The 14485-nt window shown below is 44.8% G+C and overlaps 1 protein-coding gene across 7 annotated transcripts in view; it reads left to right on the forward strand.

The window, feature by feature from the left end:
- The window catches only part of APBA2 (amyloid beta precursor protein binding family A member 2), a 226919-nt gene that overhangs the window by 114444 nt on the left and 97990 nt on the right, over window positions 1-14485 (forward strand). For 4 of the 7 annotated variants that reach the window (XM_084771981.1, XM_084771980.1, XM_084771987.1 and 1 more), the window contains one exon: window positions 136-189. The exons of 2 other annotated variants lie outside the window; for them this stretch is intronic. The gene's annotated coding sequence lies outside the window, so the exon portion shown is untranslated. Of the gene's footprint in view, window positions 1-135; window positions 190-516; window positions 612-14485 lie in introns of all 7 variants that reach the window. One more of the 7 variants, XM_084771982.1, reaches the window with a different exon arrangement.

Here is a 14485-nt window from a genome sequence, read left to right on the forward strand (position 1 = left end):
ATTATAATTCATTCACTTTTGCAGGTGATTCAGAAGGCTCTCATTTAAATTTGTATGCATGGAAGAGCCCTATGTAAGTGTCCTTGTCATTTCTAGAACTAAGTCGTTTCTTCTGTCCTTTCTGCTTTACTCCAGGAAGACTGGGTCACCAGGAGGGCTCTCAGGACATTATCAAGGCACTCATTTTTGGTAAGAAATCAGAGATGGTTTTGCATGGCGTGAACGTTGTCTTGCTTGGAATTACTTCTGGCTTCTGCCACATGGAAACTGGGGTGGCCTCAGCACAGGGATAATACAGGGCACACAGACCAGTGCCAAGCCATTCATTCCCAGGAACATGCATGGGTTATAGTTCAGAGCTCCTGAGCACAGACCTTTGAAGCTGGTGTTTGATTGACTGCCAAGGAGTAGACAGGCCCTGAGCTCGCCACTGGTCATTTACTTTGCCTGTGACTAGTCTTTGCCGACCACCCAGTGACAATAGCAGTCTGTGCTTTTTTGTCTGTTCTCTCTCAGACTAGTGTTCTGAATACCTGTCCTCCCGGAGAGTTCTATGTACTAAAGATTGAGATTAGCAACGGGCCCGTCAGTACCCAACACAGACAGCTGATGTAAGTTGAGTGTCTCCAGTCTGAAAATTAGACATGCCAAATGCTGTTGAATCGAGTTAGCCTTTTGAACATTAGCGTGCAAAGTCCCAAGGTCAATCTCTAACATTGCAAACAAATGAACAACAATAAAGACAAAACTATGTGTGTGTGTGTGTGTGTGGTGTGTGTGTGTGTGTGTGTGTGTGTATATAAATAAATAAAACATTCCTAATCTAAAGACTCTGAAATCCTAAATACTTTTGGTCCAAGGCATTTTGGATAAGGTTTACTTAACCTGTAGTGTGCTTTTAGAAGCCAGCCATTGGGAAATGCTAGGGAGCCCAGCACAGGACATCCAATTTACATCAGAAAGAGGCCAGGTGGTTCCAGGTTGCCATCTGCCTGTGCTTGTCCTGTAGGACCCGGTGGATGGAGCTTGCTTGAGGCCCGCTGTTTGTTTGCAAAGGGGAAGGTGGGAGGATGAATTCTGGATTGCAAGGAAGCTGATTTATCCTCCTGATCCAGAGCTGCACCAGCTGGCCTGGTAGTGGGGAACCTGCTGGATGCAGTGGGATATGGTTGGAAAGCAGGAAGCAGAGGTAAGGGTTATTAAGGTCAGGAAGCTGAGCATTACATTGTCTGTGTCCTGACCCAGAGTGAGTTGGAGCCTCTGCTCAGCTCTCTGACTTCCGCTTGATTCATGAGAGGGAGCAGCCACCGGACTAGCATGGGGTAACTGTGCCATGCCACTCATGGGGAGGTGATGGCCTGTGGTGTTCAGGAGAGGGAAACCTTGGGTGTTCTACCTGGGGAAGCTATGTAGCGGTTGTGAGGATGAAGAGAAGACAGACAAGAGTGAGATTCTGGGGGTCAAATCTACACTCAGAAGCGCTGCTTTGCCTTGCTCTGGGTGGCAGAAGTCCATGGATCTTAAATAGTGATGTTTGTTTTGTACATCGAGGTGGCTCTATCTATCTCACTTTCTAAACCAGCATCTGCCTTGTGTTTAAGGAGCCTCTCATGGGCTGGTACACTGTGCAGAGGCAGGAAGTCCAGTATACCACACTGGCGTTGTTCTTGTCACAAATGTCATGGATGGATTGTTTCGTGGCTCTTGGCTGTGGCATATTCATGAGCTGTTAGGAGTTGTAGAACAGTCAGAGCCTTTCTGGGGGGCACAAGACCAGGTGCGGGGTGCTTCAGTGTTGTTCTGTGACTTCTAATGGGTCCTGGCTGGGTATGGCTGAGCTGGTTCTCCATCGTCGGTTTTAGATGCTCTGCAGATTTATGCTGTGCTCGCCATAGGTGTTTTCTGTTTCAATATATCTTCTGTTAAGAGTTATGCACACATTTCACCCTTAATCTCAAGAGATGCATCGGCCTTTGTCCGCTCTGAAAACCTTAGAGCATTTAGGGGCCAGATTCTGTAAGGGACCAGGTTTTGTTTCTAACTTTGTGCTGAGGAGTGTGCGTAAAGGGTGGCCTTCCTAATGAGGATATAGCCTCAGCAATTAGAGTGAAATTCTAGTCTTTTGGAGCCTGGGCCATGCTGCTAGTACATCTGGTCCACCCTCTAGAACTCTTCACTATGAAATTGGCTCCTTAAAACCTTTCAGAATGAGTTCCAGGTATGTTGCCATCAGTTGGAGCGGTGGGGTGGTTCAATTTATACCTCCAAAGTAGAAGCCATTTTTTTTCTCTCAGAGCCTATGAAAAAGCATGATGGGATTTTATGTGTCCTGGAATACTGACAGAGCATCTGTACCAGTTGCACTAGCCGAGGCCCCTCCCCAGCGCTCTTACTAGCTGCAGTGCGATAACCCATCATTTAAGTGAATGCGTTCATCACCAGCATCCCCTGCAGTGTCCCCAAAGAAAAGCATATTCCTTCTTAGAAAGAAAAGTGGTGATGAAATGGATATTTTTAAATGTCAATTATGCCAGAGTGAATCTCTGCGTGGAGAGCTGCAAAGAGAAGCACAGGCCTGGCTTTATATCTTTTTCTGCTGCAAATGGAGCCATTTTATAACCACAGAATACTAATGCCCATGATGTGCCTGGTGTCTTGTAGTAGAATAACTTTATAAATGCGCTTCTGCTTTCAGTGAGATCCTGTTCTGTTTTTGCCTAGCATAATCAATTTGTAACCTTCATTATCCTGCATATGTGTGTATATTGGGCCTCTGTTTACAGACTGCATGGCAAGTAAGGGCATACATGCAGAGGTTGCCCTGCAGGGTCACTGAAAAGTGAGTAAACTGGATTTAAATCGTGGAGGGCCCAGAGTGTGTGGGACGAGGTGCTGCTGCAATCAGGAAGATGGCTGGCCCAAATAGCCAAAGCCGCTCCTGCCCCAGCACAGACGTGTCAATGTTGTGTGAAACCCTGACAACCATGTTAGAAAAAAAACACAACCAAGCAGAGCCGGAGCACTGAGAGGATGGCATTAGGCCAGGGCTGTGGGTTCCTGATGGGGTGCTGTGACGATTGAGACTGTGGTATATGTGTGGAGGCAGAGGCACAGGTGACACACAAAGTGACTCTTTGGTAAGACATCATATGTGCCGGAACCTGAGAGAAGGCTGAGTTGTGTTATGGTCGCAGTGGAGATGGCTCTGCCATGAACTTTCCCTATTCTTTGACAAGGTACCTGTCTTAGTTACTTTTCTATGACTGTGGAAAACACCATGAGCAAGGCAACATATGAAAGAGAACATTTAGTTTGGCTTCCGGTTTCAGAGGGTTAGAGTTTAAGACCAAGTGAAGAAGTAGCCACTGAGAACTCACCTTGATCCACAGGCACAAAGGAGAGAGAGAGAGAGAGAGAGAGAGAGAGAGAGAGAGAGAGAGAGAAACAGACAGACAGACAGACAGACAGACAGAGACACACACACACACACACAGAGAGAGAGAGAGAGAGAGAGAGACAGACAGACAGACAGACAGACAGAGACAGAGAGAGACACACACACACACACACACACAGAGAGAGAGAGAGAGAGAGAGAGAGAGAGAGAGAGACAGAGAGACAGAGAGACAGAGACAGAGAGAGAGAGACAGAGAGACAGAGACAGACAGAGAGACAGAGAGAGACACAGAGAGAGAGAGGGGGGGAGGGAGGGAGGGAGGGAGGGAGAGAGAGAGAGAGAGAGAGAGAGAGAGAGAGAGAGAGAGAGAGAGAGAGAGAGAGAGCGAGCTAATTTCGAAACTTCAAGGTTCACTCCAAGTGACACACCTTCTCCAGCAAAGTCACACTTCCTAATCCTGTCCAAACAGTTCCACCAACTATGGGCCACGAGGGTCATTCTTATCCAATCCATCATAGTACCTGAGATTAAAAACAACAACAACAACAACTTGAAGGAGGAAGAATTTATTTAAACTCACGGTTTCCGAGGTTTCTTTCCATCATGGCGGAGGAGGTGGGAAAGGGCAGTTTCCTTCATATTCCTCCATGGTTGTCCATGGAGAAGAGAAAGGACCAGGAATATGAGTTTAGCCACCAGAGGCATTAGTGGCATTCTATTCTTCCAACTAGACTCCAGACTCCTAAAGTGTCTACCACTTTCCCAAATAGTGACTCTAGCTAGAGGCCAAGCATTCAGCACATGAGCTACTGGGAAGATAGTTCATATTTAAGGTATGACGTGCAGGACAACTGATTGGTTATGTAGCAGAAGATGAAAGTGTGATCCGACATCACAGCTCACGTGAGTGAATGCCCATGGATGAGAAGACCTGTGCACGAGGAAGAGACGTTTAAAGTGCATGTCTCTATAAAAAAGAAAAAGCAGTTATACGTCAGTAAACATTTTAAAGAGAGCCAAGCTGCAGTAGTCACAATGGGTTACTGTAAGAGATTAGCTTTTTGTCTGTATAAAGAACTCTTTTAAATCAATAAGAAAGAGATAACGGAATTGAAAAATGAGCAGATATCATGAAAAAAAAAGCCTAAGTGGCTTATAGACAAATGGACACTTCTCGTCTTCAGCTGGGGAGCTGCCAAGCTAGACAGTGAGGCGCTGCCTCCTACCCATATTTTGGCAGACTAGGATAAACCAAGAATATGATGAGCAAGGGAGGGTTTCATGCCTTACTTATTGAGAGCATCAGCTTAGTTAAAAGCCCCTTCAGAGAGCAACTGCACAGTTTATAAAAAGAACAGACCATAGAAGCAACCCTGTGACCCAGCCATTTACTCTTAAGTGTAGATGCTTTTTGTTGGCCATGAGTTAGAGTTTTTCCAGAAAGCCAGATATGTTGGAGTCAGTCTCAGGATCTGTCAATCTGGTACTCTATCATTTGTGGGTCTTAGGATTTACTATCGATGGGTTTGTTATATTATAGTTATTGGCTCACATATAACAAGGTCCTGTGATCTGCCTTTCACAACCTGGAGATCCAGCAGAGCCCACTGGTACACAGTCGGAAGATACAGACTTCTGAGTGCTGTCCTGCCTAGGCCCAACAGCCTCATAGCACAGAGGGGCAGGCACCTATGTCCAGGCTCAAACAGTCAGGCAGAGAGCAGTTTCTGTCACCTCTTTGTTCTAGTCAGGACCTACTTGAATTGTTGGAGTTCCCCTAACCCTGAGAGGGGCATCTGCTTTACCCAGGCCACCAGTCCAAATGCACATTTTCCAAAAATACCCTAAGAGAGGTGGCCAGACCTCTGTATGGTTAGCTAGGTTAGCTCATTGAAGGTGACACATAGAAATAACCATAGGTCACATTGAACATTTTTTTTAAAGAAATTAAAACATGATGGATGATCCCAGGGCCCTTTCTGCATAGGAGAGAATGTCTTTCCTGGTGTTTGAGAAATAGAGAATAACTGTGATTAAGCCTGAATGGTGTGTGCTCATGGGTCTTTGCCTCATCATTCTTTACCCTTTGTTCTGTGTATCTCATGAAGTTGGTGAGAGAAGAGGTTGTGGCAGGACTGGGGAGATTGCTCCACTGCTAAAATGCTTGCCTTGTAAACATGAGGACCAGAAGACCCACATACAAAAAGCTGGGTGTGGTGGTGCATGCTTTTAATAAGTACCAGCACAGGGGAGGTGGAGACAGGGAGATACCTGGGATTTCCTGGCCAGCTGGCCTGGTGAGCACCAGCCCAGTGACCAACTTTGCATCAAATAACAAGGTGGGCTGGCAAGAAGGCTCCTAAGCCAGATGGCCTGAGTTCAATTCTGGGAGCAAAGCAAATCCCTCAAATTGTCTTCTGACCTCCACACTCTCACTGTGGGACTTGTGTGTCTATATACACATACAAATAAACATATAAATAAATGTAATAAAAGAATTTAAAAATAAGGGCTAGAGAGATGATTCAGAGGTTAAGAGCACTGACTGCTCAGAGGTCCTGTGTTCAACTCCCAGCAACCACATGGTGGTTCAGAACCATCTACAATGTGATCTGGTGCCCCTCTTCTGGCATGCAGGCAGAGCAGTGTATACATAAAAATTTAAAAAAATAAAAATAAAAACACAGGGTGGATGACACCTAAGGAATGACTTTTGATGTTGACTTTATGTGCTCATGTACCTGCCCACACATTAACACACACACAAGACTATGTGTGCATGTGTGCATCTCCCCCAACACACACACACACACACACACACACACACACACACACACACGGGAGGTTGTGGTAAACATCACATTTGGCACCCCTCACCACTCTGTACTTGTGTGTGTCCCTTGCTTTCATTTGCTAGTGGACCCACTAACTGGCTCCTCCTGGCCTTATCTTTCCACAGAAAACTCTGCATTTCTCTCTTCCTTGCAGTGCTGGGGATTTCTCCTGAGCCAGGCTGTGCTCACTGACCTCCCTGTGTGGTTTCAGCAGCCACATTGCGGGCCGCTTTGGGCCCTGCATAGCTCATCTTTTACTCATGCACCTCTTAACTTCTTCCCAAACAAGGCTCACAACCCACCCTTTCGGGTGTTGGATGGAAGTCCGAGCCACAGCCCTGCCTTCTGTAGGTGCCCTGTGTCCCAACCTCTGATGTTGGGGTGGATTCCTACAGCCACTGATCCATGTCCTTAGCCCCGTGCTTCATGTGTAACAACAGATGCTCTGGAAGGATGCGGGTCATTATTTAATTCTAGTATCTTAGAATTAAGAAGTTAACTGGAAGTCACGAGTTGTGGGTTAGGCGGGGTGTGCGGCTGATGGATGCTCTCTGATACTGGCTTTCCTCTGGAGGAGGCGTAAAGGAGACACGGTGCTGGCCCTGATTATTCGTTCTCAGATTCAGAATGTGTTTTCAAATATTTGGAAACTTCTACTTTGACACTGACTATTTTTTTTTAAGTTGCATTAAGAGAGAGAGAGAAAAAAAATCACCAACACCCCTTTTTAAAAAGATGAAAAACGTGTTAAGAAAATAGCACAGGGAACTGCAACTAGGTTGAGCTTAACATAATTAGTGTGATTAAACTGAAGGAAATCAGCCTTTTCTCTATGTAATTTTTTATTAATGATATTCAGATTGGTTTAATTCTGTCCAATTCTAATTAATGACGGCGGCGTGCAAGCGGGCTTTCCCATGTGACAGTCCTGAATATAGTCCACATATCCATCTGGACAGTCCCCAAGAGCCATGTTATAGAAAGGCCTTGGGAAGTTCCCTAGGGAAGAAACCTATTTAACTTGATCAAGCACACCTCTCCAAGCTTGTTCCTTCCACTGGTGCCGGGTGGGGGTGCAGCGGTTCAGTTTTGGAGTGAGCTGGAGCTGTCGTGCGCCTATGGGATTCTAGGCCTGCCAGGCAAGGCCTCAGCCACAGGCACAGCGGGGATAGGTTTTAAGAGACTGTGCAGAAACAGCTTATGTGGTGGTGCAGTCTTTGTAGGCAGTCCTGGAATCCATAGGGAAGGCAGTAAGAAGGGTGGCTGGAGCTTCCTGAACGGGCAAAGCTACAGTCCACAGGCAGAGCATCTTCCTGAAGGATGCCTTTGCTCCGTGTTATGGTGGGTCCATGAACTGGGAGTGGTGCTACTTGGGAGGGGTTAGGAGGTGTGGCTTTGTTGTGGGTAGGTGTGACCTTGCTGGAGGAAGTGTGTTACTAGGGGTAGACTTTGGGGTTTCAAAAACCTAAGCCAGGCCCAGGAGCTCTCTCTTCCTGCTGCCTGAGGACCTAAATGTAGAACCATCAGTGCCAGGCCTTCCTGGATGCCACCATGCTTCCTGCTGTGCTGATAATGGACTAACCCACTGGAGTTGTAAGCAAGCCTCCAATTAGGTGAGTAGCCTTGGTCATAGTGTCTCTTCACAGCAGTGGACTAAGAAGTTGGCACATGGGATCTAACGGACATGGAAGACGGTGATGCTGAGAGCAATGTAGATTCTAACAGCCCAGATCAAGGGGTTTCAGAGGGGAATAATATTAGTAAGTGGCTTAGAGGCCATTTTTGTGATTCTTTGGCCAAAAAAGTGCTGCTGCTTTTTGTCCTATCCTAAAAAAAAAAAAAAAAAAATCTCCCTGAAGCTAAATTGAAGAGTTGGGTTTTTTTTTTAAATGGCTCTGGAAGAAGAGATTTCAAGACATCCTAGTATTGACTGTGTGCGATGGCTAATAGTATTCACTCCTATGCAGATCTACAATGAAAAGTAGCAACCAAGCAAGGAAGAATACAAAATGCACAGTTTGAGGAAGAGAAAGAGCACCAGGAAATGTAATGGACCTAAATCCAGTGCTCAAGGAGATGAACAGTTTAAAGAAAAGCCTGGCCGGGTGTGGTGGCATTCGGGAGGCAGAGGCAGGTGGATTCCTGTGAGTTCAAGGCCAGCCTGGTCTACAAAGTGAGTCCAGGATAGTCAAGCCTCCACAGAGAAACCCTGTCTCAAAAAAAAAAAACCCAAAAAACAAAAAACAAAACAAGCAAACAAACAGCAACAACAAAACAAAAAAGAAGAAAAGAAAAAAGAAAGAAAGAAAAGCCTGATGCTAAGTAGGGTAAAAGGAGTGGTGACCTCAGGGCGAGACCCAACCAGCCGAGCTTCCAACTTCTGAAAAGGAATTAAGGCTTCAGCAGCTAAGGAAGCCACCATGCTGCATTCTGTCCAACTTTAAAAGTCTCAGTCTTTACTAATCGCCACACCGCTGAAAGTCTAGAGTCTCTCTTGAGACTACTCTAGTTTGGTTTCCGTAGCTGTGGGCAAACACTCTTGAAGGAAAGCAAGGTTTCCTCAGGGAGGAAAAGGTTCATCCCTCCTCATGCTCTCCAGCCCAGTACTGAGGGAAGCCAAGGCAGGAGCTTGAAGCGGAAGCCATGGAGGAGAACTAACTGCTTGCTGCCTTGCTCCTAGGCTTACATCCAGGTGCCATTCTTATATAGCCTGGGCCCATTTGCCTAGAGATGGTGCTGCCCACAGTGGGTTGGACCTTCCTACCTCAGCGAGCAATAAAGAACATGCCCTACAGAGACATACATGCCCATTAGGTACGTCAAGTTGACAACCAAGTCTGTTCATTGAGACTGAAGACAGTGTATCCGCTGTGAGCCCCTGTTTAAAAAAAAAAAAAAGACACCAAAAACCAAGTTACATACTTTCCACTCATGGTAGCATTAAGATTACCACTCAAAATGAGAACAGGAGCATAGCAAGGAAAGGTCAGTCCATAGCATGACCAAGACTGACCAGGGCGAAAATCAAATCCTACAGCTTCATGTCCAGCACCTGGGGCGTGTGGTGGCCTCTTCTGTGCTCCATCTGTGTCGGAGTGCCCTACCTTCCCCCAGACCTACTGTCTACAGTACGAGAAAGCTCTCTCTCAGGACAGATGCCCTATATGTTTGTTTCCTACGAGGACGTCTATGATCATCATCAACCTTTCTGGGGCTCAACTGCCATGTAGGTTTTCCCTTTCCAGCTTCACGCAGTGGCTTCTCAGGGCCTCCTTGAAGAGACCCTAACACAGCTACACATTGCCTGGTTTTAATTACTTTCTGGAACATTTGCTGCAAGTCTTAATTATTCTCATGCCTATAAAACCAGTACCACATAGGCAACAGTATGTAGTTCTGCTGTCAGCTCATGATACAGTCTAACCCTTTGGACAACAGTCACAGCAGCCTGTGTGTTTTCTTTGAGATTGACCCTGGGGAAATACTTGGCCTAAGTGCTTGCATTTGAACTGGGAACCCCTATAGTGGTATTCTTAGTTTAGACTTTTACATTGGCTTTCATTTCACAAGTAGGACTCTGATGGGCGAAGTCTTGCCCGGTGTAGAACAAGAGGTGTTTTATTTTTAATGCTGCTAATTGATAACAATGAATGCTGCTTAAAACCTGCCTTGATTGCAACTGTAAAGTGTCCTTCGCGGACTGTACACTTGTACCTCCATTCTCCTTGCTCTCCTTCATTGTAAACCCAGACGAATTCAGCATGTGGTAACTACGCCACAGGGCAAACGCTTTCCCGTTAAAAAATTTTCTCCACCAAAAAAGGGTAGTTCGTTACATTTTAATTCAGTCTCAAGGTCTCAGGGCAGAGGCATGATGAAGTGAGATTCTTTTCCAGATCATAACATGAATGGTCTCTATTCCCCACCCCTGAGAGAGCCCTTATTACCCTCCCAAACCTTATGGCTAGACCCCCCAGTGTCTATATTCGTCCAGGCATTATTTTTCCCCACTGGAATGGCTCATTTAACTCCATTTAAAGCGCTCTCGAGATTTTCTAGTCCAAAGTTGGAAACTCTTCCATGTTCCTCCTACAGAGCAGATCTAAGGGCCCGAGGACCACATGGCCAGGCTTATCATAGCGCCTGTACTACTTGGTACTGATTTTTCTATGTCAGTTATCGTTTTCATTGTTGTGGCGAAAGGAACTTGAGAAAGGACGCAAGGGTTTATTTTCACTTGAAGTTTGAGGGTCTGGCCTCAGTGGTAGGGAAGGCATGGTGATAGGCAGCTCCATGGCAGCAGGAATGTGCATCTGTGACGCCTCACCTGTTGGCAGATTATCAAGTGCAGACTGGACAGGGTATCATTTCTCAATGACTGCCCCCCAGTGACCCACTTGCTGCAGTGAGGTTCCACCCCCTAAGTGGTTCCATAGCTTTCCAGACAGTGCCACAAGCTGGGAACCAAGAGTTTAAACACATGACTCCATGGAGAACACCGCCCATTCAAAACACATCAGCCGCCCCACCCGGAAGTGACTAGAATCCTACCACCATGCGGTCTTTGTGCCAAAATCTGAATTTTTAAATGAAGGATGTACTGTTTTTGAGACAACTTCTTCCACACCATGTTGTGTTTATGAGTTATTCACTAATACTGAGTGTCATTTTTCTAGTGACTGCTATTCTAAGTTTATGTGGGAGATACACAAGAGTTTATGTTTTCTTCATTTGATGGACACAGGACCTTTTTCATTTTGTGGTCATTATTGCTTCTAGGGATGTCCTTATGTTTTGGGTCCACATGATTCCATTTCTAGAAAGTATCACTCTGGGGATCAAATGGAAAGGCTGTGGGGTCTGGATGCATTTGTGTTTTAGTGAACAGGACCAATCCATTTGCTGCCGGGCTTGTTCCACATTCCACTTTGGGCTGTAAGTGTAAGAGTTGTGTTTGCTTCATGTCTTGCGACTAATTGCTGCCATCAGTTTTAATTTTATATCTGGCAGATGTGTAGTGAGATCCTGTAGCTTACATTTGCATTTCACAGAATACCAATGAAGTTAAATATCCCTTTAGAACGTTATTGTCTTTGGAAATCTTACTTCAAGTTACTGTGCAGGCACTCTGCTCATTTTTCTCCTGGCTTTTCTCTTATATTACTTTGTTGGAGTTTATATATTCAATATATTTAGCATATGTGTGTGGGGGGTATTTTTGCTAACACACATATATGACATATATGGTGATGTGTGTGTGTATGTATGTATATATGTTGGAGAATTTTTCTTTGGTGCTTTCTGTCTTGGTTTCAGTGGTAGCTTTTAATGAAGGGAAAGCCAAGTTAGCAACCTTTTAAGTCAGTGTAGTAAATGTCCTGTTAAGTATATCCGTGAACACTCCAAAAACTTGAAAGCACTTTTGCAGTTAACTTTTTTAAAAAGTTAACTAATTAATTAATAATCAATTAGTGTGTATAGGAGTTTTGCCTGCCTGCAAGTCCACATGGAAGAGAAAAGAAAACGCCAGATGCCCTGTGGCTACAGCTGTAGCCAGTTGTGAGCCACCCCGTGGGAGCTGGGAATGGAACCCAGATCCTTTGGAAACTAGTCAGTGTTCCTCACCACTGAGCCATCACTTTAGCCCCTGCAGTTAAATCTTTAAAGCTTTGCTAACTATCACTGTGAGATGCTTTTCTGAATGTCTTGGGTTCCAGCAAATGCCAAGGTTTTTTCCCCTCTTCATGGGTGACCAGCAGACCCAGCGTTATTAATCAACAACTTCATGGCTCCCTGCAGTAAAGTCTCTGCTTCCGTTTCTGATGTTTGAGGTCTGGCAGTTTTCAGATGTCAATCTCTTTCTCCTTCTGCCCCCACAGCTGGCCATCCTAAGAAGGGTCAGACACCATTGCTGTTGGTACTGACCACAACTTCAAACTATGCGAGACTCCTCTGAGGCCTAGTTCCCTAACCTTCAAGGCCCCTCCCACCTTCTCTCATGGTGCCGGGGCCATGCGTGAACCAGCTTTCATGGCTGCCTGGTTCTCCTCTTGGCCACGCGTGCCATCCATCACTAGCCTCATGCCTGAACTACTTTTGGATAGGAGGCTGATCCCCCTTTCCCTTAGCTTGATCTGAGCACTGTGGTGTCACATTTTCACAAGCAAAATCACTCTGAGAATTCAGCAACACTGGCCTATTTGTCGCTGCCTAAACACTGCAGGTCTTAATTATTTCAGTTTTACAAAATACACTTGCTGCCATGTGTGTTAAGACCTCCGGCTGTGTTCTTTGTCTTTTTGCGTTGCCACAGAATATTTACCTTCATTCTCTCTGTTTACATGGAAACACTTGTTTCTAAACACGAACGCTGCAGACGTTTTGATGAGATCCTTTGAAGTAAAACTCCAGCGAGAAGTTAACCAGAGTATAATGGGGAAATCTTCCAATCCAGGAATTTTTAATCTCCGTTCGTTGTGTTCTACCTTTATTTTTTATTCTTTTGTAATTTTGTGTGTAGACACCTTTTTATTGAGTTTTGGAATTGTTGTTTTAAATGTATTTAAAAATTGTTATAGTTGGTTTTAGAACTATCTATAACTATGTTTTTTTTTATTTCCTTTATATCCAGGAACCTGACTAAGCATGGCTAACAGTTCTGATAGGGCCTTGTAGGCCAGTTTAGGTTTTCATATTGTCCATCACCAATAAGACTGCCCCCCACCCTCACCCCTGTACCTACTGAAAAATACAAGTTTGGTGATGTTTGCCTTAGGGGGAATTCTTTGGTCATTTCCTTTCAAAAGTTGTAATTATGTTTCCCAGTTTTCTTTCTTTCTTTTTTTTTTAAAGTATCCTATACAATCTAGAATGTTACCTTCTGTTTCTAGTTTGCTACAGGTTTTTAGTAATAGGGAGTGTAAAGTTTTATGAAATACCTTTTGTATCTGTCATAAAATGTTTCTTAGATAGTGCACTTATGAAGTGAATTATATGACTCATTTTAAAATATTATGCTAATCTGGAATTCCTTGGTCAAATCCAACCAGGCATAGTATGATGTTTTTAGGTGCAACTCCTTTTAATTTTTGAATTTTAATTATTTAATTTGTTATTATGTAATATTTGTTAATATTTTTAATTTGTAATTATGTTCAAAAGTGATTTGACTGCAGCGTTAAGACTTATGTTTGGGATTTGGGTAACGGATGTCTCATAAAGCGTCTGGAGGCACTTTCTCCTTTTCTCCTCATCAGAGTTTGGGAAATATTGGTGGCTTTTGGTTGTTGGTTTGATTTCTGTTGCTGTGATAAATACCATGACCAAAGACAACCTGAGGAGAAAAGAGTTTATTTCATTTTACACTTCCAGAGAACTGATCTCCACCAGCGGATGTTAGGGCAGGAAGTCCAGGCAGGAACTAAAGCAAAGGCCATGGAGGATGCTGCTGCTTCCTGGCTCATTCCATGCTCACTTCCTGCTTTCTTATACAACCCAGGACTCCCTGCTCAGTAATGGCACTGCCCACAGTGGCCTGGGTCCTCCCACATCAGTCATGGACATGGCCACAGGCCCTCCTGATGGTGGCCACTCCTCACGTTGACAAGAACTAACCTGTCATATACTGATTGTTTGGAAGAATTCACCCAGAAAGCCAGTGAACTCTGAAGTTATGTGAGAAGGGGATTTTTCATGGCAGAGTCAGTTTCCTTTGTAAATACAAGGCCATTTGGAGTCTCTCTCGAGCCAGTTTTGATGCTTGTATGCTCTTCTAGTCTCTTTCCTGTTGCTGTGATGAAAAGATGACAAAAGCAGCTGATCTCCACCAAATGTGCAGATGGAAGACCACAGTCATGGGGCAGTCAAGGCAGGAACTTTGAATAGCTGGGCATGCCACATCCACAGCCAGGAGAAACCACTCTATCTCCACTTGCTTGCTTGCGCTCAGCTCAGTTTCTCCACTTTCTTACACATCAGGACCTCTTGTCTATGGAATGGTGCCACCCACTGTGGGTCAGGTCTTCCAACATCAATTAACTCAATCAAGACAACCACCCACAAACATACCCATAGGCCGGTCCAGTAGACAGTCACTCACTGAGACTCTTCTCACAGGTGAGGCTACGTTGGGCCAAGTTGAAAGCACACGTATTCACACAAGTTTTCAGTAATTTCTTCATCTCATAAAAAAATGCCACACTTACTGGTATTGAATTGTTGGTGGTATTTATCACTGTCTTACAAGGGCTGGGCA

This window comes from Acomys minous (genome assembly GCF_964271855.1).
Source record: "Acomys minous genome assembly, chromosome: 2".
Taxonomy (NCBI): Eukaryota; Metazoa; Chordata; class Mammalia; order Rodentia; family Muridae; genus Acomys; species Acomys minous.